At 36.0% G+C, this 26,070-nt stretch overlaps 1 pseudogene; it reads left to right on the forward strand.

Moving 5' to 3' along the window:
• The first annotated feature begins 3,188 nt into the window (after positions 1–3,188).
• On the forward strand, positions 3,189–4,336 carry LOC101721090 (eukaryotic initiation factor 4A-I pseudogene; annotated as a pseudogene).
• The last annotated feature ends 21,734 nt before the right edge of the window (positions 4,337–26,070 follow it).

Below are 26,070 nucleotides of genomic sequence, written 5' to 3' on the forward strand. Positions count from 1 at the left end.
CCTCCAAAATTCATGCCCCCACCCTGTCAGGTTATTTGCAAGGAGTTACCTTTGAGAGAAAATTAAGTTCAGATGATAATATTAGAGTAGGACTTATGATGGAATTAGCCCTATTATAAGAAAAGAGATAAAAGGTGTGAAGGCAACAGCAAAAAGCACTCATCTATAAGCCAAAGAGCTGACCTTAATGAGAAGCCACATTTGATCTTGTGCTTCCAAAACTCTAGAACTGTGAGCAATAAATACTTATTATTTCAGGTACTTATTCTATGGCATTTTCTTATATCATCGCAAGCTAACTAAAACACCCATGCATCTTCTCTATGAAGATGTCAACCACAAAATACAACAGAAGTGAAGTTTGTATCCATTACAGGTATAGTGCTTTCTGATTTGTGCTTCTTGCTTCAAGGATGGCAAGTTTTTGAGGTTCTTCTCAGAAACCCATGACAAGCTATGAGAAGCTCAGCCCACATGGCACACCATATGGGTGTTCTGATCAATGTTGTCAAATTGAGTTTTGATATGTCAGCGAGAATTAGCTAACAGTGGACCGTATAAATGATCTATCCTTAAGGTAGAACGTAGTTGAGCCTTCAAATAACTACAGTCTCACTAACATCTACTTGCAGCTACATAAAACTCCGAGCACAAAATACTTAGATAGACCCAATCAACTGAAGAATTGCAAAAGAGAAAATAGGACCACTCAATATTATGCCAGTAAATATTTGTAAAGTTTTGTTACATATATAGAATGTAAACATCATGTGTCTTCTCATCACTCTTGGAAATCAGAATATTTACAGAATGTTTACTATTTCTCTTTTGGCTTTCCAATACTTTGTCAAAGCCATCTACTTGCAGGAGCAGACTTGAAATCCTATGGGAAGAAATTCTAAGAAGTCTGGTTTCTATATACAGTATCCAGACACTAACATATAACAAGAAATGATGAAAAGATAAAGTCTGCTAAGGTAACAACAGAAAATTTGATAATAAAACTTAGTAAAGCTAAAATAATTTAAATAGTCTACTATTAGAAAAAATAAATCACTAAAATTGAGTGCACAATCTAGAAGTAGAAGAAGTTACACTTTTCAATTGAGTAATCAGTATATCCATAAATACAAAAGGTAGAGTGCAATGGCTTTTAAAGATGAAATCAGTTGGGACAACTGGCCAACAATTTGAAGAATTAGTAAAAAGCAAGGCCAGGACAGGATGGGTATTTAAACCAGAAACCACTCATTGGGTTCAAATTTTAAATGTTAAAGTGAAATCATAAAAATAAGAAAAAGGCTTGACTGAATTTAGTTATCTTCAAATAAGTTAGATTGTCTTAACCAAGTAATAAATTCATAAAAATGACAAACCTGACATGTTAAAAATTAAAATTTTTTCGGGCTGGGGATTTAGCTCAGTGGTTCTGGAGCCTGCCTCGTAAGCGCAAGGTCCCGAGTTCGATCCCTGGTACTAAAAAAAAAAAACCAAAAAAAAAAAAAATTAAAATTTTTTCAATGATAAAATAAAAATCCTACAAACAAGGCTTTAAAAAAGGAGAAACTGTGGAAAATATGTTTGAATACATGGCAGACCTGAAATGTACAAATTAATAGAAAAACACATGTAACTCAGTAGACAAATGAGAATATCAAAAGAACATTTTCCACAAATGAGATGTGAAAATGAAACATGAAAAGGATTCTTAGTCTGAGTCATAAATATAAAGAATATAAATTACATTTCTTATAATATATTTTGGAGATAGAGACATGAATTTAATGATAAATAATAACATGTAGTCTTTTCTCTCAAGATTTCTGAGTAGAAAAATGAACTGCATTTCTTTAAGCTGTTTTCATATTGTTATAAAATTTAATTTACTGAATTTCAAGTATTTTCCCATTATCCATTATATAAAGTTGTTTAATGAATTATTGAGCACTCCTTTTATTTAATGTAAGTTTGAGTTCTAGATTTTGTTTCTATAGAACGTTATAAGTACTTAAAACTATCACATAATTTCTTATTGAAATATTGGGAACCCATGAAATGTCATAGACATTACAAATGTCTATCATATTAGTTTTCTTTTAGAGCTGAATTTGTTAGACAAGCGGAGAAAAAGAGAAAACAATTGTTTTTCTTTGGTTGGAAAACCTCAGAGTTGGTGTTGAAAACCAGAGGTGCCTGCGGTAACCAGATTTACCTTTATTGCAGGTGTTACTTTAAGTAGGGAGTTCACTTAGTTTTCTTGCTGCTTTCCACCTCAGGCCTTCAGTCTGATGCCATGAAGCTGAGACAGTTCTGAGGAATTCTCTTCGGTTTATAGTTTTCAATTTTAGAATTTGTAAACCCACTCTTCTAATATTTAAGGTACTAATATTGATTATATTGTTTGTGACCCAATTCTTAATTTAAAAAATACCATTTCTAAAATACCAATTCATAGATATTTTAATCATTTTATTGTGTTAATCATGATAGATTTGCTCTTATTTAGGAAAGAAATGACCCATCTTCTCAGTCATAATTAGCTATGTAGAGGGTTACTGTGGGAATATCTAAGTAAACTAATACCTTAGATTTTTCTTTTATTTTTTCTGTACCTAAATATCTGCAGAAAAGCACTTAGCCAGAATTTCAATTATCAACAACTGTAGTCTCCATTTACAAGAAACATTGTTTTCATAAGGTATTCCTTACAGAATTTTTTTTTTTTTTTTTTTTTTTGGTATTGGAGATCGAACTCGGTTGCTTGCGCTTATGAGGCAGGCGACAGAACCACTGAGCTAAATCCCCGGCCCTCCTTACAGAATTTTTAATCTGTGAAACATTCTACAATTATTTTATTATCTATCCACAACAAAAACTAAGTATAAAAATAAATCCTTGTGTCCATATATAAAAATAAATGTGGCTTCTCTGTCAAATGGGTTGAGGTTGACAACATTATTTTTGTCCAAGATAAAGTTTTTTAATATAGAGAAAACTGAATTGTAATTAGATTTCAAGAAGTAGAAAGAAACATAGCAAATTCATTTTGTTACTCATTATTGGCCTAGAAATCTAAACAATTTTCATAAATTTTCTGGAAAACAAATGTACCTAACAAAGCTTGTTAGTTTCTAAGGGTCGTATCTGGGAGTCAGGATTCCCGATCCAGAGACAATGGCCCAGGTAGGATGGAACCAGAAGGCATCATGGAGAGTAACCGAAATGAGATTGTTGGCAGCTTTGATGACATGAGCCCCTCAGAGTCCCTCCTCCAGGGCATCTACACTTATGGTTTTGAGAAACCCTCTGCCATCCAGCAGCATCCCATTCTTCCTTGCATCAAGGGTTATGATTGGATTGCTAAAGCCCAGTCTGGAACTGGGAAAACAGCTACATTCACCTTATCCATTCTGTAGCAGATTGAGTTAGCTCTAAAGGCTACCCTGGCTTTGGTTCTGGCTCCCACTAGAGAACTGGCTCAGCAGATACAAAAGGTGGTCATGGCATTAGGAGATTACATGGGTGCCTCCTGTCATTTCTGTATTGGGGGCACCAATGTGCATGCTGAGGTACAGAAGGTACAGAGGGAAGCTCCCCATATCGTCATGGGAACCCCTGGCCCTGTGTTTGGTACGCTTAATGGAGATACCTGTGTTAGATGAAGCTGATGAAATATTGAGGCCTGAATTCAAGGACCAGATTTATGACATATTCCAGAAGTTCAACAGCAACACCCAGGTGGTTTTGTTGTCAGCTACAATGCCTTCTGATGTGCTAGAGGTGACCAAGAAGTTCATGAGGGACCCCATTTGGATTCTTGTCAAGAAGGAAGAGTTGCCCTTGGAGGGTATCCACCAATTCCACATCAATGTGGAGCGAGAGGGATGGAAGCTAGACACATTGTGTGACTTGTATGAAACCCTGACCGTCACCTAGGCAATCATCTTCATTAACACTGGAAGAAAGGTTGATTGACTCACTGAGAAGGTGCATGCCTGAGACTTCACTATCTCTGCCAGGCATGGAGGATTGGACCAAAAGAAATGAGGATGTGGTCATGAGGGAGTTCCGATCTGGCTCTAGGGGAGTGTTGATAACCACTGACTTGCTACCCAGAGGCATTAATGTGAAGCAGATTTCTTTAGTCATCAGTGATGATCGTCCCACAAACAGAGAAAACTACATTCACAGAATTGGTCATGGTGGGCCTTTTGGCCATACAGGTGTGGCCATTAACATGGAGACAGAGGAAGATAAAAGGACTCTTACAGACATCGAGGCTGTGTACAACACCACCACTGAAGAGTTGCCCCTTAATGTTGCTGACCTCACCTGAGAGGGCTGTCCTGCTGCCTACTTCCAAACAGAGTTCAATCTTGAGGGCTGAGGAACAGCTGGAGGGGGGAGGGAAGGGACTCAAGGGATGAATATCTTATAAATATTTTTCTTTTTTTTGGAAAAAATGTCACTTTTTGAGGTTAAAAAAAAAAGATTGTCTTCTGTGATTTCCTACCCTATCCTGTCTCCCTTCTGCTACCTCTTCATGTAGTTAATTAGTTGGCACTATTATTATGGCCAGCTTCCTTTTTTCCTATTCATCTAGCCTACTGTATGGTTGCACTATTTCAAGAACTTGTTTTTACGGAAATAAAAGTAATTTACAAATATAGATCCTTAATTTACTACCTAGGATAGTCTTTGTAAATGTGGGAAAAAAATGAGCTGTTTGTATCCCATATATCTCTTACTTGGTTGATAAAGATATTAAGACTTTTATTCACATTTAAGTTAGGGTTAATTCTTATGTCTTTTCTGACAGGATTTTTATTCTTTCGTAAAATGTATTTTTTGTGCCTCTCTCAGACTATCAATTGCCTTTACTTGCTTTATTCCCAAAGTAATGCTGAAGGCAAGCTGTCCTTTGGGAGTCTTGCCTTGGCCTGTAGTACCCAACGGGACAAATGTCATCCTCACTCGCTGTGCAAGGAAATCCTGGGGACTCCTGGGAGGAGAAGAAAGTGGCAGCTATCTCACTTCATTTATCTCAATATTTCTTAGAAAAGCGATGTAAGACAAAAAGAAAAAATAAAATAACATGAAAAAATTCATTGGTAAAATATGAAGACTAAGAATGTCCACACTTCAAAATTAATTTAAGTAGAAAACTTTAAAACTCCAAATTCTAAGGGAGAAACTCTGTTGCTCTCACATCACCATGTGACTCCAGCAAGGAAGGAAAGGACAAGAAAAACCACCAGGGACAGAGGAGAAGAGAGTCAGTGAAAGGGCCGATGACTATGAGAAATTTGTCATTGGTAGAAAATCCCTACAAGTGGATCAGGCCATAGACATTAGTTAAAGGTGAAGTCATTGAAATTATGGCTTCAGAAGAAAAGCAGATATTATGAAGGGTAGAGGTGCCCTTTAATAATGGGGTGATGAAGGGAGAAAGAATAAAAGGTATTGTTTGGGATACTGGAAAATAACCTATATGATTTATTTTAAAATATCAGAAAAAAGATTCAATATCATTCATCTAATAAAACTCTCTCCGATCCCTTCCAAAACATTACCAGCAAGTGGAAGAAACTTAAAATGGCACTCCAAGTAGAATTAAATAGACTTTAAAAAAGAATTTGGGTTAATTAAAAGCATCTTGAATCATGAATTTGAAATTGAAAAATTCAGTGAACACGAAAAATAAAAATGGAAAGAGTAGATGGAAATATGGGAAAATAGGAAGTCAACATTTATTCAGAAATTAAGACTAAATTATATGGTTTCCTGAAGAAAATAAACTCCAAGAGAAACATAGCGATTTGAGGAGGGAGGAGGAGACAAACAAGAGGTGAAACTGAAACAAAATGAGATTTTTAAAAGGATGGATGAATTATGTATTGAACTTTTTAGCTTCAGGTATATCTATTTTGTTTTCCTATTTCTTAAGTTTATTTTGGTCAGTTCTATTTTTCTAGAAAAATTGTGCATGTTCTGTAAATTTTCAAATTAGCTGCCATGTATTCTTACTATATATTATTATTATTTTACAACTGCTGTTTCTTCAATTATGTATCTTTTTATTACTCTTATTTCTATATTTATATAAGATTTTTCTATATAATTAGGGACTCAGGACAAATATTGAGCTAAGTTGGTCTTGTGGTTTCTTTTCATGTTAACTTGTTTTCCTGTTTATATCAGTATTTTCCTACATCCTTTGCTTTATTCAACTTCTAAGTCACTTGGAAATGTCTAATGATTTCTAGTATTTAATTAACTTTTTTATTATGAATCTCTTAATTGAAGTGTAATCAGGACATACATTCTGTGTGATTGCAATAACAATATGTCACTGCTATTTTTGCGCATTGATTCCTGGTCAATTTTCATTAGTGACCTCTGTGCATATTGTCTAATGGGTGCTGTTTCTATGTGTGCCTAGTGAATAATCTATAGATCTATACACCATTTCTGTGTTGTCTGCCTCCTTGGATAATTACTGAGCAACTTGTATTAGAATTCCACATACTGTTATGGACGTGCCCACATAGCACCTGATTCATGTACAATTAGAACTGCCATATTATTCAGGTTCATTTTAAGTTTTATCACTATTCAGCGCCTTTCTTCTTTCTTATCTGGTAAGATAAGAGTTCATTTTAAGAGTTACTCTACCTTACATAGTCGATGTTTTTGGCTAGTATTTATCTGTAATACCATTTTCCAAACTTTCATCTTAAAATTCACTTTTTCTATGTTTTTAATTTGTTTCTTTTATATAGTGTATATCTGTATTTTTTCTTTAGTACTTTCTGAGTAAAATCATTATTTCTTCAATCCTCAACATTATTCTCTATTTTCACTGTATAACAGGTAATTAAACTAGTTTTAATTGATATATTTGGAATTATTTCTGTATTTTTCATCTTTTCTATTTATACTTCATTGCTGTTTATTCTTTTCCCACATTTCTTTTATTCTTTCCCACTTTAGCCCTATTTTGGATTAACCTTACCTTCTCATTTTACCCTCTTTCTTAATTGATGTTTTTAAATTCTTTTGGAAATTTTCATTAGAAATTTTGCTTTTAGAGGTATGAGAATTTTCTGATGTTTCTCACTACCTTTATTCTTTTTCCTTCCCAATCAGTGTGAGGATAATAGAAATATTTTAACTGTGATAACAACAATCTATTGCAACCTCTACTGGATTCAAATCTTCTACTTTAGTCTCAGATTTTAATCATAAAATTCACCATTATTGTCACTATTTCATATATACAGTATCTGATTAAATTGGCTTGCCAATTGAGCAATACCATTCCTTCTTGTACTTCAGTTTTACTCTCTGAATTTAATTTAGTTGGTAATTAAATATATTCAAAGATTTTTGAAGTCTTATCAGTGATAAATACAATAGCAGCTCTGATTTATCTGAAAATTCTTTTAAATCTCATTTATTCTTCTTAAAGAGTTGGCAGGGAGAGTCATGCAGAAGATGCCGAATCACCCCTCTGCAGACAAGCAGGTCTGTCCATGCCCTACTGAGGTCCTGAGTCGCAGGGAACATGCTGATTCAGCCTGCTGCAGACAGGCAGGTCTGCCCATGCCCTACCTAGGTCCTGAGTCACAGGGAACACACCAAATCAGCCCACTGCAGACAGGCAGGTCTGGCTACGCCCTACTGAGGTCCTGAGTCACATGAAAGACAATGAATCATCCCACTGCAGACAGGTAGGCACCTGGTTCCACACTACAAAGACACAGAGGACAGCAGAACACAAGACCAAGGTACTGAGTCCCACTGCTCCTGGCCCAGAAGAAGGGGCTTCCAGGCCACCATCCCTCCCACTGCTATCGGCCCAGAGGTAGGGGCTTCTGAGCTGCCATCCCACTGCTCCTGGTCCAGAGGAATGGGTTTCCAGGCCACCATCCCTCCCGCTGCTCCCAGCCCACAGGAAAGTGCATTTGGGTCACCATCCCTACTGCTGCTCCTGGCCCCTGTCCCACCTCTCCCAGCTCAAAGGAGGTAATCTGTGCAGGCACTAACAGCCCCCCCCCCAGTCAAAATGAGAAAACATGTAAATAAGTCTCAAAACCAGACTTCCAGATCACCTACAGCAGCCCAAAGGGAAATGAGATGGAACACTCTGATATTCAACCACCTGGACCCACTGAACTGGAAACAAAAGGGGATCTGGAAAAAATGAAATCAGAAATAATTTCTCAGATAACAGGAGAAATTGTGCCCTTAGTGCAAGACATGATTAATAGATCTAGAGAGGAGCTCAGGAACATGATGGAATCCCAACATAAGAAACAAATGGAATCCATAAAACAGATGCAAATAGATTTCCAGGACATGAAAAACTCCATTGAAAGTCTACACAGCAGAATGTGAGGACAGAATTTCAGATATAGAAGATGAGATTGCATTTAGTGACCAGGAAAAGAAAAATTGCTTCAAAATTATAAGGGAACATGAGAAATCAATCCAGCAGCTGCTAGATGATGCAAAGAAGAATAACATAGGACTGATTGGGCTCAATGAAGAAACAGGAGAGAGTGGAGATGATATAAAAAAATCTCTTCACAGAAATAATGGCAGAAAACTTCCCAAGCAGGGGAAAAGAGTTTGACGTACAGATAAGTGAGGCATATAGGACACCTAATAGTCTTGATCAAAAAAAATTTACACATAGGCATATAATTGTTAAGATTCCAGAAACCCAACAGAAGAACAAAGTTCTCCAAGCAGTCAGAGAAAAGAAACAAATCACATACAAAGGAAAGCCCATCAGAATCACAACAGACTTCTCAACACAAACCATCAAGGTAAGAAGAGCTTGGAGTGACATATTCCAAGCCCTAAAAGAAAACAGCCTCCAACCCAGATTGATGTACCCTACAAAACTATCTTTCAAAATGGATGGAGAAATAAGATATTTTCATGACAAAGAGCACCTTAGGAATTTTGTGAATACCAAACTAGCACTCCAAAGAATTTTACACAATATCCTAGGAATAGACATTGAGGATCACAACCCCAGGAAGCAAAGCAGAATGAACCCATCTGGCATGACAAGAAATTAAATGTAAAGGGGGAGAACCCAACAAAAAGAAAAAGTCATGGCAATGACAAGTCAATACATTTCAGTTATAACCATCAACATTAATGGTCTCAATTCACCAGTCAAAAGAAATAGACTGGCAGAATGGGTCAAGAAGCGAAATCCAACAATATGCTGCATACAAGAAACACACTTCATTCAAAAGGAAACTCATAGACTGAAAGTTAAAGGGTGGAAAACAATACTCCATGCCACAGGAACCCGAAAAGAAGCAGGAGTAGCTATCCTCTTTGCAGATCAAGTAGATTTCAAACCAACACTGATTAAGAGAGATGAAGAAGGACACTCCATCCTTGTGAAGGGAAGAATCCAAGAGGAAGAGATGACAATCATAAATATCTAGGCATCAAACACTAGTGCACCCAACTATATAAAACAAATACTAACGGACATGAAAAGTCATATATGCACTAATACAATTGTAGTGGGGGACCTCAACACCCCACTGTCACAAATAGATAAATCAACTAGACAAAAAATAAGTAATGAAATACTAGAACTCAATCAAACTCTTGAACAAATGAACTTACCAGATGTTGACAGAGTCTTCCACCCCACAAAATCAGAATACACATTCTTCTCAGCTGCACATGGGTCATTCTCCAAAATAGACCACATACTCACACATAGAACATGTTTAAGTAAGTGCAAAGGAACTGAAGTTATCCCCTGTATATTATCAGACCATAATGCGATGAAATTGGAGATCCATAGCAAAAGAAACTCAAAAAATTTCATAAACACATGGAAATTGAACAACACACTTCTGAATAACCAATGGGTCACAGAGGAAATTAAAGAAGAAATCAGACAGTTCCATTAATTAAATGACAATGACAGTACAACATATCAGAATCTATGGGACACAATGAAAGTAGTCTTACGAGGGAAATTCATAGCAGTGAATATGCATATTAGGAAAACAGAATGAGCCCAATTAAACAACCTGATGCTGAACCTCAAGCTTCTAGAAAAAGAAGAGCAGGACAACCCCAAAGCTCATACAATGGAGGAAATTATAAAGATCAGAGGAGAAATCAACGCAATGGAGACTAAGAGAACGATACAAAAAATCAATGAAGCCAACAGTTATTTCTTTGAAAAAATCAACAAAAGTGACAAACCTTTAGCCAACCTTGTCAGGAAAAGGAAAGAAAAGGCCCAAATCCATGCAATTAGGAATGAAAAGGGTGAAATTACAACAGACTCAGCAGAAATCCAGAGGATCATCAATACCTACTTCCAGAACCTATACGCCAATAAGATGGACAACACAGAAGAAATGGAAAGATTCCTAGATACATATGAATTACCAAAGTTGAACAAAGAAGGCCTAAAAATTCTGAACAACCCAATATCAACCAATGAAATTGAAAATGTAATTAAAAACTTATCAACTAAGAAAATCCCGGGCCCTGATGGCTTTACTGCTGAATTCTACAAGAGATTTAGAGAGGAAGTGCTGCCACTACTGTTTAAACTCTTCAATGAAATTGAAAAGGAAGCAATACTCTCAAATTCATTCCTGGAAGCAAGCATCACCTTGATCCCCAAAGCAGAGAAAGACCCAACTGAAAAAGAGAACTACAGGCCAACCTCACTAATGAACATAGATGCAAAAAACCTTAATGAGATACTGGCAAGCAGAATGCAGAAGATCATCGTGAAGATCATACACCCTGATCAAGTGGGATTCATCCCAGGGATGCAGGGATGGTTCAATATACGAAAATCAATCAATGTAATACACTATATCAATAGAGCCAAGGACAAAAACCATATGATTCTTTCCATAGATGCAGAAAAAGCATTTGAGAAAATTCAACATGCATTTATGATAAAAACCCTACAAAAAATTGGAATAGATGGTCTCTATCTCAAACTGATAGAAGCCATCTATGAAAAACCAACAGCCAATATCATACTAAATGATCAAAAACTGAAATCCTTCACACTAAAATAAGAAACAAGACAAGGATGTCCACTATCACCACTCATGTTCAATATAGTTCTGGAAACATTAGCCATGATAATTAGACAAGAGAAAGAAATAAAAGGAATAAAAATAGGAAATGAAGAAGTCCAACTGTCATTATTTGCAGATGACATGACACTCTGTATAGGAGACCCCAAGAACTCCACCAAAAGTCTTCTAGACTTAATAACCAAATTCAGTCAAGTAGCTGGTTACAAGGTCAACACACAAAAATCAATAGCTTTCCTCTACACCAATGACAGACTCACTGAGAGAGAAATAGGGCAAATAATTCCTTTCACAATACCATCCAAAAAACTGAAATACCTAGGAATCATCCTAACAAAAGAAATGAAAGATCTCTTCTCTGAAAACTATGGCACTCTGAAAAGAGAGATTGAAGATGATATCAGAAAATGGACAGACATCCCTTGCTCCTGGGTAGGAAGGATTAATATAGTGAAAATGGCCATACTTCCCAAACTGCTATATAGATTTAATGCAATTCCAATTGAGATCCCAGCAGCATACTTCATAGACCTCGAGAAAACAATCCAAAAATTCATTTGGAGCAAGAAGAGACCCAGAAAAGCAAAAGCAATTCTAGGTAACAGAGACATGGCATGGGGTATCACAATCCCCAACCTGCAACTATACTTCAAAGCTACTATGATAAAACAGCATGGTACTGGCAAAGAAACAGACTTGAGGCCCAGTGGAACAGATTAGAAGATGCAGAAACAACGCCAGACACACTCTGCCATCTCATTTTCGACAAAGGAGCCAAACACCCTCACTAGAGGAAAGATAGCCTCTTTAATAAATGGTGCTGGAAAAATTGGGCTTCAACTTGCCAAAGGTTAAAGCTAGACCTATATCTCTCACCATGCACTAAACTAAAATCAAAATGGACTAAAGATCTAAATATTAAAATAGAAACTCTGAACCAGTTGGAACAGAGGTTAGGTAGAACCCTTGAAGACATCGGTGTAGGAAAAGATTTTATGAACAAAACCTCAGTTGCCTGTGAACTAGCACAAACAATCAACAGATGGGATCTCTTCTTATTAAAAAGCTTCTTCACAGCAAGAGAAACCACCAGCAGTGTGAAGAGACAATCCACAGTGTGGGAAAAAATCTTCACCTGCTCTTCCTCAGACAAAGGTGTACTATCTAGAATCTATAAAGAACTTAAAAAGATCAGACCTCCCAAATTTAAAGACCCAATCCAAAAATGGGTATCTGAAATGAACAGACATTTGTCACACAAAGAAGTAGAAATAGCAAATAAATACATGAAAAAATGTTCAACATCACTGGTCATTCGAGAGATGCAAATGAAAACAATGCTGAGATTACACTTCATTCCAGAAAGAATGGCTGCTATCATGAAATCAACCTATAAGAAATGCTGGCAGGGCTGTGGGGAAAGAGGAACCCTGCTCCACTGCTGGTGGGAGTGTAGACTGGTGCAAGCACTGTGGAAATCAATATGGAGATACCTCAAAGAACTAGATCTGGAAGTCCCATTTGACTCCACTATTCCACTGCTGGGGATCTTCCCCAAAGAATTAAAAGAATCATACCACAGTGATATATGTGCACCCATGTTCATAGCAGCACAGTTTGTAATAGCTAAAACTTGGAAACAGCCCAAATGCCCATCAACAGGAGACTGGATAAAGAAAATGTGGGGTTCTTTTTATAAAATGGAGTACTACTCAGCCATAAAAAATGAGAAATTAGAGACATTTATAGCTAAGTGGTTGCACATTTAGGCGATATTCTTAAGTGAAATAAATAGGACACACATGAATACATACCAAATAGTTTCTCTGGTATAAGAAACTGAAAGTGTAAATAAGGACTAAACTTATAATAGGTCATGTGAAATAGGAAGAAATGGGGCAAATTGAAAGGAAGTGGGAGGGCTAGGGGAAAGGATAGAAGGGAATGGGATTAATATGAGAAAATGGAAAAATAGGAACAAAATCTTTGTAAATAGGGAGGACTGGAGGGGTTGAAGGGAGGGCTGGGCAAGGGTGAAAAATAAGAACCAAGAGAGACTATGTAAAGGTGCAAATTTCCAATGATGAATGTCTTTATATTGTATACCTAAAATGTACCAATGATTAGAATGAATAATCGATAATGTAAAATAGGAAGAAAAGGTCTAAAGGGGTAGGGGTAGTGGGGGGGGCAGGGGAAAGGAAAGAAGGGAAAGGAAAAATAATGAGAAATGGAAAAAATGGAAATAAAGTCTTTGTAAATAAGGAAGGGTGGAGGGCGTGAAGGGACTGCTAGGAATGGGGAAAAAATAAGAACCAAGATGCATTATGTAAAGGTATAATTCCCAATGAGAAATGTAATTGTGTTGTGTACCTACAATGTACCAATAAAAGAATTTAATAAAAAAAAAATGAAAAAACAAAAAAGAGTTGGCAGGGAATATTCAGTTATGGGTCAAAATTTATACTCTTTCAGATTTTGTTACTGTTCTCATTTCCTAGCTTCAATATTTATCATTAAGTAATATACAGCTTAATTTTATGTCCTCTGTATTTAATGTATCATTTTTCTCCCATCTGTGCTTTCCCATAATCTCTTGTTGGCCTGAAGCTTTATTGTGCTCTGTGTACATATCGATTTCCAGTAATCTCAGGATACATTGTCTTCAGTGCTTGTGTGGAGGATTATCATTCACCTGGGAACAAGTTAAAATCTTGTTTTTGGATTTCTCAGGTCACATGGGTAGAGTATAAAATCAAACATTACATTCATGTTTACTTGTACTCAAGGTAAAATAGTTTAATTTTTTTTCTTTACCTCTATATAGGCTTTGAATGTTCAAACAAATAAAAAGGTTTGCTTGCTAATGGGTAGACTTACACAGGCAACTTTTCAACTATTGCAAATCCCTAGCTCATCTGTCCTCAGGTCTTGCCTTTCATTCTGCAAAGAAATAAAACCCAAGCTCTTCGTTCCTTTGAAAGACAAATGCTTTCTTCAATATATGGCTTCAGATCAATGAAGACATGTCTTACTTTCTTCTGAGCCTGATTATGTCTTTGTGCAAATGTTTGTCATCTTCTGTCTAAAATTTCTAGGTATTATATTGAGAGGATTGTCTGGAAGTGTAGCATGCAATGACTAGAGATACTGGTCCTCAATTTATTTTTGACTTATTCTTTAAAAAATATATTAATTCGGCCAGGGATTTAGCTCAGTGGTTTTGCCATCTGCTGCAGAAGCACAAGGACCTGACTTTGATCCCCAGTACCAATATATATATATATATATATATATATATATATATATATATATATGTATATATTTATATTAATTGAAGTACCTGTTATGATATTTGACCCTACTATACTATGTGATGAAAGTAGACACAAATTTCTAACCTCGTGGAACTTACCCCCTAGTGAAGACAGACACAAATAATCAGATATGTTCAGCATTGCTATGTTAGATGGTGGTAAATATGGAAAAATGCACCACTCAGGGGTATTGAGAGGGCATTGTATGTTAAGCAGGCTAAATGGTCTCTATGAAATGGTGGCATTGACACTAACACGGGAGCTGGGGATTTAGCTCAGTGGCACTGTGCCTGCCTGGCAAGCGCAAGGTCCTGAGTTTGATCCCCGGTTCCAAAAAAAAAAAAAGGCATTAACACAGGAAGGCAGTGATGGAAAAACTCATTTCATACAACCAGAAAGAACATTGAAGGTGGAAGGATCAGAATGTGCAAAGGTCCTGAAGTGATATATGCCTGAGATGTTTAAGTCTTCACCAGTAACTGATCACAAGCAAGATATGAGGTCAGAGAGGACCTGGGGGGGAGAATCATGACCATGAACAGCCTTGGAGATTGTTCTAAGGAGTTGCATTTTTACTCAGAGATGCAGAGATATTCAAGGTACGTATGCAGAGGAATGACATTCTCACTTGAATTTTAAAAGGATTCTTCCTACAAATAGATATAATATGATATCACACATAAATATGATATAAATGGCTTTTTTATTAGTTCACTGAAGACTAGTTGGCATATGAATACAATAAGTATGGATTTGGCAGTCACATTAATTGTCTACTGCTGACAGCTAAATTGGATGATTTGAATCCTAATATGGAAATGTTGGCTTTAATTTTGCTGGGTTACATTTATACTTTTATTAACTTGTTAACTCACTTTTCTTTCTCAAAGTCTCTAAATTACCACGGTTGTTGTCTGAATCTATGGTTTCCCAAGTTCTCCAAAATAGAGTCTGAGTGAAGTGAGAAGTTATAAAAATGCAAACTTCTGTGTACAAATGTGTCCTTACTAGCCTTAGAAGTAGATTCTACAAAAACAGCCAAATGAAATTGTGTTTTACAAATCATGGGGTTTGAAACTTTTCAGTGACTGTCTTTCTCTTATGAAACTGTCATTGCTAAATTCTGTCAGAGTACAATCAGTAGCACAGTAACACAGTGTTTGAGAAAATAAAACTAAATAAAGAAAAATGATGCACAGAGGAACTAGAAAATGCTGTATCATTTTAATATGTTTTCACAACCTGACTCAATGACCTCTCCTTGAATGTGGCCGTATATTCTAACATCTAAGCATTGCTAAAATTGATAAAATGACTTACTTCCAACTTTTAAAGTAGCAAGACAATAGCATGTTTCATTTTTATATTCAATTATCTGTGCCTAACAAGATAATAAAATGCCGAGTTTAAATGTTACCAATATGACCTCAATAACACATTTGGTACAACTCCATCTTAAGGCTGATCTCAGATTTCTTGCTTGAATCCAAACAGTTGTGAGAAGGGGCTTAAATAATTATAGAAAATTGGTGAGGGAAAATAATTTTAATAAAAAACTCTAAGTCAGAGTGACATTTGAAAATTATAGTATTCCAGGTCTGAATTTAAATATGTGCTCAAGAAATCAGTCGAGCATGATTTTAACTCAATTCTCTGTAACATTTGTAACAGGGTAAAGTATTAATATACCTTGTAATATATTACTATATATTAATACTTCATCCAATCTCGTGTTCTTTCAGTTTTTACTTTTCATTAATACATGCTGCAATGCATTTCTCTCTGAGTGTTGGCACATGTACATAGCACACCTTAAGTCTTTTGTTTCATCCCCTTGCCCTCCCCTCAATCCATCCTTTCTCCATCTCGTGGTCCTCTTCTCTTTCAAAAAAGACCTGTTTCCCTTTTTTCCTATTATCTGTATTTTCTCTCTCTCTTTATTTATATTTTGAGTTTGTCATTTAAGAGAAACCATGCAATATTTAAGCTTTGTGTATGATTTATAACTCATTGCTTTAAAGAATTCTGCTAGCAAAGCAGAAGTTGCTTCCAAATGCCTTTATTTCTGGATTATGCTTTCCCAGGGACCGAGCCATTGTATGTGTTGTGCTGGCACCATGCAAAGGAAGATGGAAGTGGAGCATTCTTACTCAGCATTTAGTGGACAGGTGAGATTCACTCAGTATAAAGAGTGGAGCTCTGTCCATCCCCTCTTGGGATCAGTACCTGCCCATGTGATAGTATGTCAAGAGCAAGGCAGTGCAGCACACTCAGGAACCAAGACCTTGATTCAGGGGTCCCAGTGTGTCCCCACTGACATCCAGAGAAAACAAAACCACAGCACGGACGACTCTAGCCACTGACGCTTGGCTACAAAGTTTTGGGGTTTTTTTTTTATATTTGGTGACTTTTACATAAATCAAGGGTAGTAGGAAACCAGTGATGATGGAAGTTAAATTCCTGTTGATGGAAATAAAATATTTACTGCTGAGGATTGACAAGTAGACGATCTAACTTGAACTGCCTGTCCCAACATCAAGTCTGAAGAACATAGGAAGGACAGTGAGGTGTGGTATCTGTAAACTACCCCTACCAGGTAGATAAAACAAGAAGAAATCTGTTCAGATGACTAAGAGCTGCCTTGGATTACTTTTGGTGGGGTACTGGGGAGTGAGGCCTTGTGTTCTGGGGTAAAAGAAACCAAAGAAGAAAATTTGTGACAAGCACCCAACTTTGCTCCTATCTCTCTCCATTAGGGTTTGGAGATGATCATTGTCTACTCCTTGTATATTGAAGGAAATTAATCTGTGAAGTGTTCGCCTGTGAAAAGACACAAATGTTTTTTCTTAGGCTGTCTTTGATTTTTAACTCTGCTTAGTCCGTGTAAAGTTTGTAGGGTTACATGGTGTATTTTTAGATAGAGAAATTTGGCTAGAAAGACTTTCCTCATTCCAAGGCAATAAAGGATTTCTCCATCTTTAATTTTAATATTCCATTTATTCACAGTGATTTTTACTTTCAAAATTCTCATCTATTTCTTATCAATGGCTTTGACATTGAAGTAGTGCTGGTCTGATAAGTTGTATCTGAAAGTATTTTCCCCTCTTCAATGTTTGGGAAGTTTAAGAAACATTGGTACTAGTTCCTTATAAACATTTTGTAGAATTCAAGGTGAAGTCAGTTTATTATGGAATTTTTTTATTAGAAAGTGTTAATTATGAATTCAATCTCCTTACATATTATTATAGCTATTTCTTTTAAAAATTGATTCCACTCGTCTTTTCTTTCCTAATCTCAAGGCTTGTCAATTCCTTTAGCTTTTCAAAGAAAAATAAACAATTTTTTAATCTGTTCTAATCTTTATTTCATTTATTTCTACTAGGGTCTTTGTTATTTTCTTCATTCTGGTAACTTTGGGAATATTTTTTTCATCTTTCTTTCTCTGATTCCTAGGTGTGACATTAGCATTTTTATTTGAGATGATTTTTCTTTTTCGATGTAGGCATTTACTGATATAAACTTTCCACTTAAAACCACTTTTGATCTATTTGGATGTTTTTCAGGTGCATCCAGTACATGAAATATGGATCAAATTTTTTTCCTAGATGGTTATCAATTGTCTTATTTTTCATCTATGACTTTTGTTTCAAAACACACATAATATAAACACTACCATCTTAACTATTTTAAAGTGTATCATTCAGTAGTATAAAGTAGATTCATATTTTCATGAAGACATGATCACCATCAACCTGCAGGACTTTTTGAATTTGGAAACTCAGTACCACAATACTTGGCAACAACCGTTCTACATAGGCTGCCAAAAAAATGTATACATTGGGAAAAGAAAAACTTGGATAAATACTTTAATTCTAAATTTATTGAAACAACATGAGACTAGTACAAGTTAATTTTGGCCTCTACAATTATAAGAAGTGCTCAATGTGGTGGCCATTAGCTTCTAGATATTTTTTAGTATAGCAAACTGCTGAAGTGTGTAAACATTTTTTTGGTAGACTATACTTTCAGTCCCTAAGAATTTATTACTTGAGGAACATCATATACAAGTAATCATATATGAGTAATCAGTTTTCTCACATTGAGTGTATCATTTTACATTCCCATCATGAGTGTATAGAGTTTCACTTTCTTTGTATCCTTACCAACACTTCTTATTACAGATTATTTTTAGAATTTTATTTATTTTGATTTTTTTGCCAGGGATCAAACTCAGGACCTTGCACTTGGATTTTTACTTGTAGGACATTTAATATGATACACATTATATGGTTTCAGTGGTAAGGGAGAGAAAGGGAAGTCACTGGATTGACAACATGGCTAAGGGGACCTACAATGATAAGCTGCTTTTAAAACAATGTTAAATGCACATTCAGTGAACACTTAAATTTGCTACCCGAAATTTGTACCTATTAAACATCATCAGTTTAGGCAACATATTTTTAAGTATCCCAGGAAGAAGTAAAACTGCGTATTAATCTGTTTTAAACGATACTACTCTAGGACCTATAATTATGGGCTGGCTATTGAACAGTTTATTGCACAACAACACATGCCAAACATGAATCTTTGTGCTACGGTTCATCGGGGAACAAGACAGACAGCAATCCTTGCCCTCTTGGATTTACAGTTTCATCAGTTAAAAGTGTTTGTGCTTCACTGTCTTTCCTGCCATAATCCTTCTACATTCTGTTCTTCTGAATCTGTGATAAGCATAGAATTTTAATATTTGCTTATATTTCCACAACATTTGTTGTACAAGCCATTCATTTAAATCATTAACTGTCATATTTGGGAAGAATAATTCTGCTGATTTTTTGTTGTGAAATACATGAATTAATAAAATATTGCATTGTAAAATAACCTTAAGACTTTGAGAACTATGTATGATGATGATGGTTTTTCTGAATTAGCCAAAAACTTAAGAAACTCTTAATTCCTTACACTTTTTAAGTATTTCATTTGAGAGCATTCTCCCTTGCTTTCCAAAGAAAACAGATAATGGATATCGGTTTTAAGTGAAATGGGAGACTGATAAGCCTTGCTTTACTTAGAAATGTTCAAATTCTGCTTCTACAGATTCTAGCACTTTATGTGGGCCCACGCCTTGGTCCTGGCTGCATGAAAAGGCAACGATCTGCTCTTGTGCCTTGCTCCCCTCATAGCACAAGCACATGCACAGAGCCTAACAAACGCTCCCATCACCTTCGTAAGCACTGAGCACATCACAAGCTCTGGCACATAAGAAGCCCCTCAGTAGATGTCTGCTGCCTTGAACTGCACGTTTGTCTGCACGATAGGAGCTGTGATCATACAAGATTTGTCATCAGAACGCTTTTATAAATAATAGAATACCTCCTGCCTGAGTTGGCCTCATTTTTCTCCAAGCAAAGTGCTTTGCTTTTATTTGCAGATACAGGTGGTCAGATTTGCATGGTAGAGAGAAACTGGGTCATCAAAGCCACACAGGTGACCTCCATTAGACCTGCATCTGAGCACTGTGAAAGTCTGCCCCCTAGTGCGATGCCCTCCAGGGCCCTGCTCAGCATGGTGCATCCTGGGAAGGGTGTGACAGTTGTTTAGCCCACATCAGTAGCTGCTCTCTCTTGACACTCTGTCTCCTTGATTTTCTGCTGTGTCAGCCTTAGAGAGGATGCTTTCCTTAAATTCTCTCCCTAGAGCTTCACACAATTTAGTCATGTCCTAAATAACTAAGAAGTGGAAAATGGATGCAGAGACTGCCATTTTCTGCCAGCAACTGGAAGTGGTGTGCCTCCCTATGGGGAAAAAAAAATGGTGTCAATAATGGGAAGGGCAGGAAGCAGGAGGTCAAGGAGAGAGCCAGGCCTCCTGTGCTCAGTGCTGAAGGCCAGGAGGCTGCACACATACAGAATCCTGGAACTGGAGAGGCAGAGAAGCCTTCAAGAATCAGTTCATTCCTTTTAGTTTCCAGTCACCCCCTTCACATGGCTCAAGCAAAAGGACATCCAAGCTATTCTGGAGCATATTCGTTGAAGGACACAATATAATCTGTAGTGTCTCTGATCCCTACATTAGAACTCCTAAAAGATATGACTGAGACCAAAGAGACCAAATGCATAGTAATATTACACTTGAGAACTAGAAAGACCCTTTTATACTATTCAGAGGTAAGATTTAATTGTGAGGGACAAACTTATTGAATTAAATCACACAGCTGTCCCTGAAACTACTTTGTACCTTGTATTATGTGAATTAATAGCTCTCACTGTCTGCTTTTAAAGCAACCTTGACAAGGTAAGGTGGATTGTCAACTTAATTGACTTGGGAACTGACTAGGAGATGAGCAGAACTAACCTCAACTTCTCTCTCTCCTTGCTACTTGGCTACCATGTGGCATGCAGCTTTATACCACACACTCTACCATACTATTCTGCCTCCCCACAGGCCCAAAAACAGGGGCCATAAATGATCATGGACAGAACTTCCTAAACCATGAGCTAAAATGAGTATTTCCTACTTTTAAAGTGATTATCTCAGTTGTTTTGTTACAGTGATAGAAACCTTTCTAACACATAACGGAAGTCATGTGATTCATGAGACAAAGAAATAATTGTCTGGACTTTTCACAGTAAATTAAATCAGCAAGGGTGCTGTAGCCTTCCTCTAAAGCTGAAGCTTCTCTGTTAGTCTGAGAGCATTTCAGTTTCCAGCCCCTGCCTCAGCAAAGTCATACTTTAGTGTTAAAATAGGTCTTACTGTGTAAATGATTTACAAAGTGAAAGTTGCATCCTATTTTCCCTGAAAATTTGATTCACAATACTCATTCATCCTCAGTATCATAGAGGTGTCTGGGATAAAAGGGACATTTTTAGGCCAAAGCTTCAATTTTTACATATAAGTCTATGAATTCTTTCTTTTGAATGTCCATTTGACTCCCTCTTCACCATGGCAGTCATAGTACTGTTGTAAGTCAGCCTTTCCTCATCTCCTCTTCTTGAATCATGTTATTAACTCCTACCCTCTTATGTGTCTTCACCTCTCTCCCTCTCCAATATATTTACACTGACATAAATGTGATTTTTGAAAAACATGCATCTGATTGTGTTACTACCACGTTTAAAATTGGTATTTTTGTGATCTGAGTACAGCCATTCACATGGTATTGTCTTTTTGTCATCAATTGGTTGAAGCCTGACTCTCCATCGCTAGACAAATATAATCTATGGAGAGATAAAGCCCACTGGAGATTGCTTTCTTGTGCTTAGAAACAGGGAAACTGAGCTATATCCTTCAATAAAGGTATTTCCTTTTGAAGGAGAAGAGTAAAAATCACAAGACAAAAAAATGTTGTATATATATGACACATATATATATATATATATATATCTGAAAGAGATTATTATCTTTATAGTAATTTTGGAAAATTTTAAATGGAATGTAATCACGAGAAAACAATCAAAAATTAAGTTTATGAGTTACCCACATGACAGAGGCCTGTGTTCGTAAAAGTTATGATACCAAAAACAAAATCAAACCAAAGAATAAGAATTCATCTATATTATAGGGTAACACAAAACCAAACCAAAGAATGAGAATTCATCCATATTATAGGGAAGATTAATAATGCATTATATTAAATTTTGTCCAATGCTTTTGTTTGTGAACTGAATTGTTTGCAAGCAGAAACATTCCTGAACCAAGACATTACTGTATATTTTAATTTGTTAATAATATCTTGAAAAATAAAACATTTGAGAGGTCTTTAGAAGTTAATCCAATTTTAGTGTATTGGAAATTAAAGTTTGAGGAAATATGTTCATTGGATCTTAGAAGATAAAATGCATTCAGACATTTAAGTGAGATGGATAGAAAAGTAGGAATCATGAAGGACATGCCATAGAAATAAGATATCCTGTGACTGTTAAGTGTGACTGGTCAACTTCATTGGGTTAAGAAATGCCTAGAAGATTAGTAAAGCACAGTTTTGGTCTGTCTGGGTAAGTCATGGAGGCCTGACCTCAGGTAATATAATTTACCCCAGACCCCCTCTGTGGCATTGTTCTGCTCTGCTTCCTGGCTACCGTGAATTAGCATCTTTCTTCCACTACACCCTCTGCACTGATGTTCTGCCTTGGAACAAGGCTACCATGGATTGCATCTGCTGAAACAATGAGCCAAATAAACCTCTCATTCTTTAAGTTGTATCGGCTAATTTGTCTCAGTAATAGGAGAGCTGACTAATACACTATATTAGGTAGTATATACTAATATACTGTTTAAGGTTGGTGAGGCAGAGGGAACAGCTTTACACATCTTTTTCTTCTTAATCCATTATAATGGCCATTGTTGCCTTATGTTGAGATCTTATTATGTCCTGTCTGATTTCCTGGTCACTGTGCACCCATAACACATCATTTCCCATCCTCAATACTCGTCAACTCCTTCACTCTGCCAGGAGATATCTTTCAAAATCAGATATTTTGCTTAAAATCCTTTAAGGAACCCATTTACCCTTGGACTGCAAGCGTCACATCTTTGCTGGTTATAGAAATTTCCTCATGATTTTTCTGCTACCTCCTGTCTTGTCTCAACTCGAACTTGTACTCTGAGTTAACCATACTAAGTTCTTTAATTTACCAGGATATCCCTAACTCATCCTTCCACATCTTAGTACAAGTTGTTCCCATGGTCTGACATGTTTTGTATTTATAATGCTTTTCTTCGCCTGGTTAATGCTAATTTTTTTAAAAAAACACACTTATTGAATTCTTACTGTCTACTTGGTATATTGCTATATGTAGGTGCATAACTGCAGTGTTCATGTGGCTTTTATCCATTGTTCTTCACAACTGTGTTCTTGTCTTCCCAACTCATGATTAATTGTTCCTCCTTAGTGCCCCCAAGAGGATCCCATATTTAAACATATTTTTCTGCTTTACACATGATATATACTACAGTATAATCATGTTTATTTTGGCTAGTACTAGTAGTACTTCTTGATATGACTGAAGACAAGATCTGTGTTTATTTTTTCCAAGTGTCTTGATCATAAAAACAAATGCTTTTGAAGTGAACAAATGAACAAATTATGTTTCATTAACTCCCTGATTCATTTAAAGACTTCTTTACTGAAATACTACTATACATCATTCAGTATTTGTATTAGTCAACTTTCCTTTTGCTGAGACACAATACCTGACACACATAACTTGAGGGAGGAAAGGTATAATTTAATTCATTATTTTAGAAGATTCAGTCTATGGTTGGCTGGCTCCAAGGCAAGAACATCATGGCAGAAGGGCATGCATGGTGGAGCAGAGCTGCTTAGATCATGACAACTAGGAAACAGAGTAGATAAACAGCACCAGAGTGGAAGGGGCCAGGGTCTATGTATAGTACTCCAGGCCGTGACACCATGACATAGTCATACACACCCAAGAGCATGTTCTCCTAATCTACTAGACATTTCGTATCCAATGAAGTTGACATACCAGGAATAATGGTTACAATATTCAATGCAATAGAGATATAAAAAAGAACATATAGCAAAAGCCCTATACTTATAAACATTCATGAAAACTACACTGTGAGAACACCTTGAATTATTTTTGCTAAAATAAACTACATAAGACAAGTTACCTACTCAATATCTAAACCCTTTCTTCTAACTATCTAATAAAGACCTATATTTTAGGAGAAGCCAGAGATGTCAGTTTTGACAGAAAAATCTCAGGAGCTTAATGTTATCTATCTAAAAAAAAAAAACAGGAAAAAGAATAAATAAAAGTGTTGCTATATGTGTTGATGAACATGCCAATGAATTTGATCATGTTTAGATTGCCGACTCTTTGAAGTTAAAGATAAAATCTTTAAGATATTTTTAATTACCAACTTTCTTAACAAAATATAGTACATGGCTGGCTCTACAAAATATTTGCTATTTTGATTTTGTTGATTCACCCAGTACAGAGAATGGCTCTGTGCTATACAGACAATGAGGTGCTTTGGGGTATTTTCAGAATGCTGATGCTGAACTTTGCATGTAACTTGCTCCATTCTTTGGGATATTTTAGAAGTGAAGTATAAATATTTAAAAGGGGAAAAATTTTACTGTGCTTTCTTTTATTGATATAAGTGAGGAAGAAAAATCTGAAAATAAAGACTTCCTATATGTGCTGCCTTTGAATTACCGGAAAAACTGTCTCAATCACCTTTGGGTTGCTTTGGTTATCACTATTTTCTAAGGTGACATCCAAACTATCATTGATTCTACATTATTATTTTAATACATGGCAAGCTTCTGAGAAAAAAATAGTATCTTACTGTATACCTATAAGAAATCAGTAAATGCTAAAGTAAGCAAACTGGCATAAAAATGGACCTGGATTTTAGCTATAGCAAGTAACTTCCATTGGTAAAGAGGAAAAATCTTTCCCTAAAATATATGAATTGCAAGTGAGAATATTCCAACACCATACCATAAAAAAGAACAATGGTATACCCCACAGTATATATATTTTTGTCATTCTTAGGAAACTGGAAAAGGTGATGTTGCATCTAATGGAAGTTCTCATGACTTCTATATCAAAATCCATTCCCTTTTATGATGCTAATCTGTTTTTGGAAAAGCCTAATATCCTGAGCCTCTTCATGCTTCCTAGCATTATTATTGGTCATCAAATTATTTCTATCACTTTACGTGTCTATCTCCTTCAATATCCCTGAGCACCAGCTCTATTATAATCTTTATTACTGAAGAGATAATGCATGAATTTATGTACATAGAGAGTTTATGTATACCATGGAGAAAACATAGTTTTAAAAATATGTATCTTTTCTGTTTATCCTCAAGGAAATATCTTTTGAGCTTAAACTTTAAATTTCCTAAAAATATCCAGTAGAATTGTTTTGGGGTTACCTATCCATTCTTTTTTTTTTTTTTTTTTTTGGGTACCGGGGATCGAACTCGGGTCCTTGCGCTTGAGCAGGAGGTGGCGAAAGCACCAAGCTAAATCCCCCCACCCTACCTATCCATTCTTGCAGAACAGCAATTAAGAGCCCAGAGCTGGATTCAAATTTCTGTTGTTCAGATCACTGGCTGTGGCACCTTGTTTTTTCACCTTGCACTTTGGTTTTCTTGTCCACACAAAATAGACAAAGCAATGCTTATACTGGGATTTATGTGAGAATCTTTATCCATAAAGATAATTACAAATGAAGTTCCTGAATTACAGTAAGTCATCACAAAGCATCAGTAATCATTCAAGTTGATTAAATAATTTCTTCTTGAAGGGAAAAGAAAAAAATGAGAAAAGATGGAAAACACTGAAACAAAGCTTTTGGAAATAAGGAAGGAAGAGGGACTGAAAAGAAGGCAGGGAGATGGGAATAAAAGAAGAATCAAGATATATCACGTACAGATACAAATTTCCTATGATGAAGGCAATCATTATGTATATCTTAAATGTACCAATAAAATTAATCAATTTAAATACATAAACAATTTCTTCTCATAAAAGTCTATGTATATTTTGCTGTGGGAAACAGAAAGACCAGTTTTCTGATCTGGCATGAAAATGGTGTTGTAATAATGATGCCCTTTCTGAAATATGTACTTCATTTTCAAATTTATCCATATG

The sequence above is a fragment of the Heterocephalus glaber genome, unplaced genomic scaffold (genome assembly GCF_053883595.1).
Source record: "Heterocephalus glaber isolate CG9 unplaced genomic scaffold, H.glaber_assembly_v1.0 deba00000818, whole genome shotgun sequence".
NCBI classification, from domain to species: Eukaryota; Metazoa; Chordata; class Mammalia; order Rodentia; family Bathyergidae; genus Heterocephalus; species Heterocephalus glaber.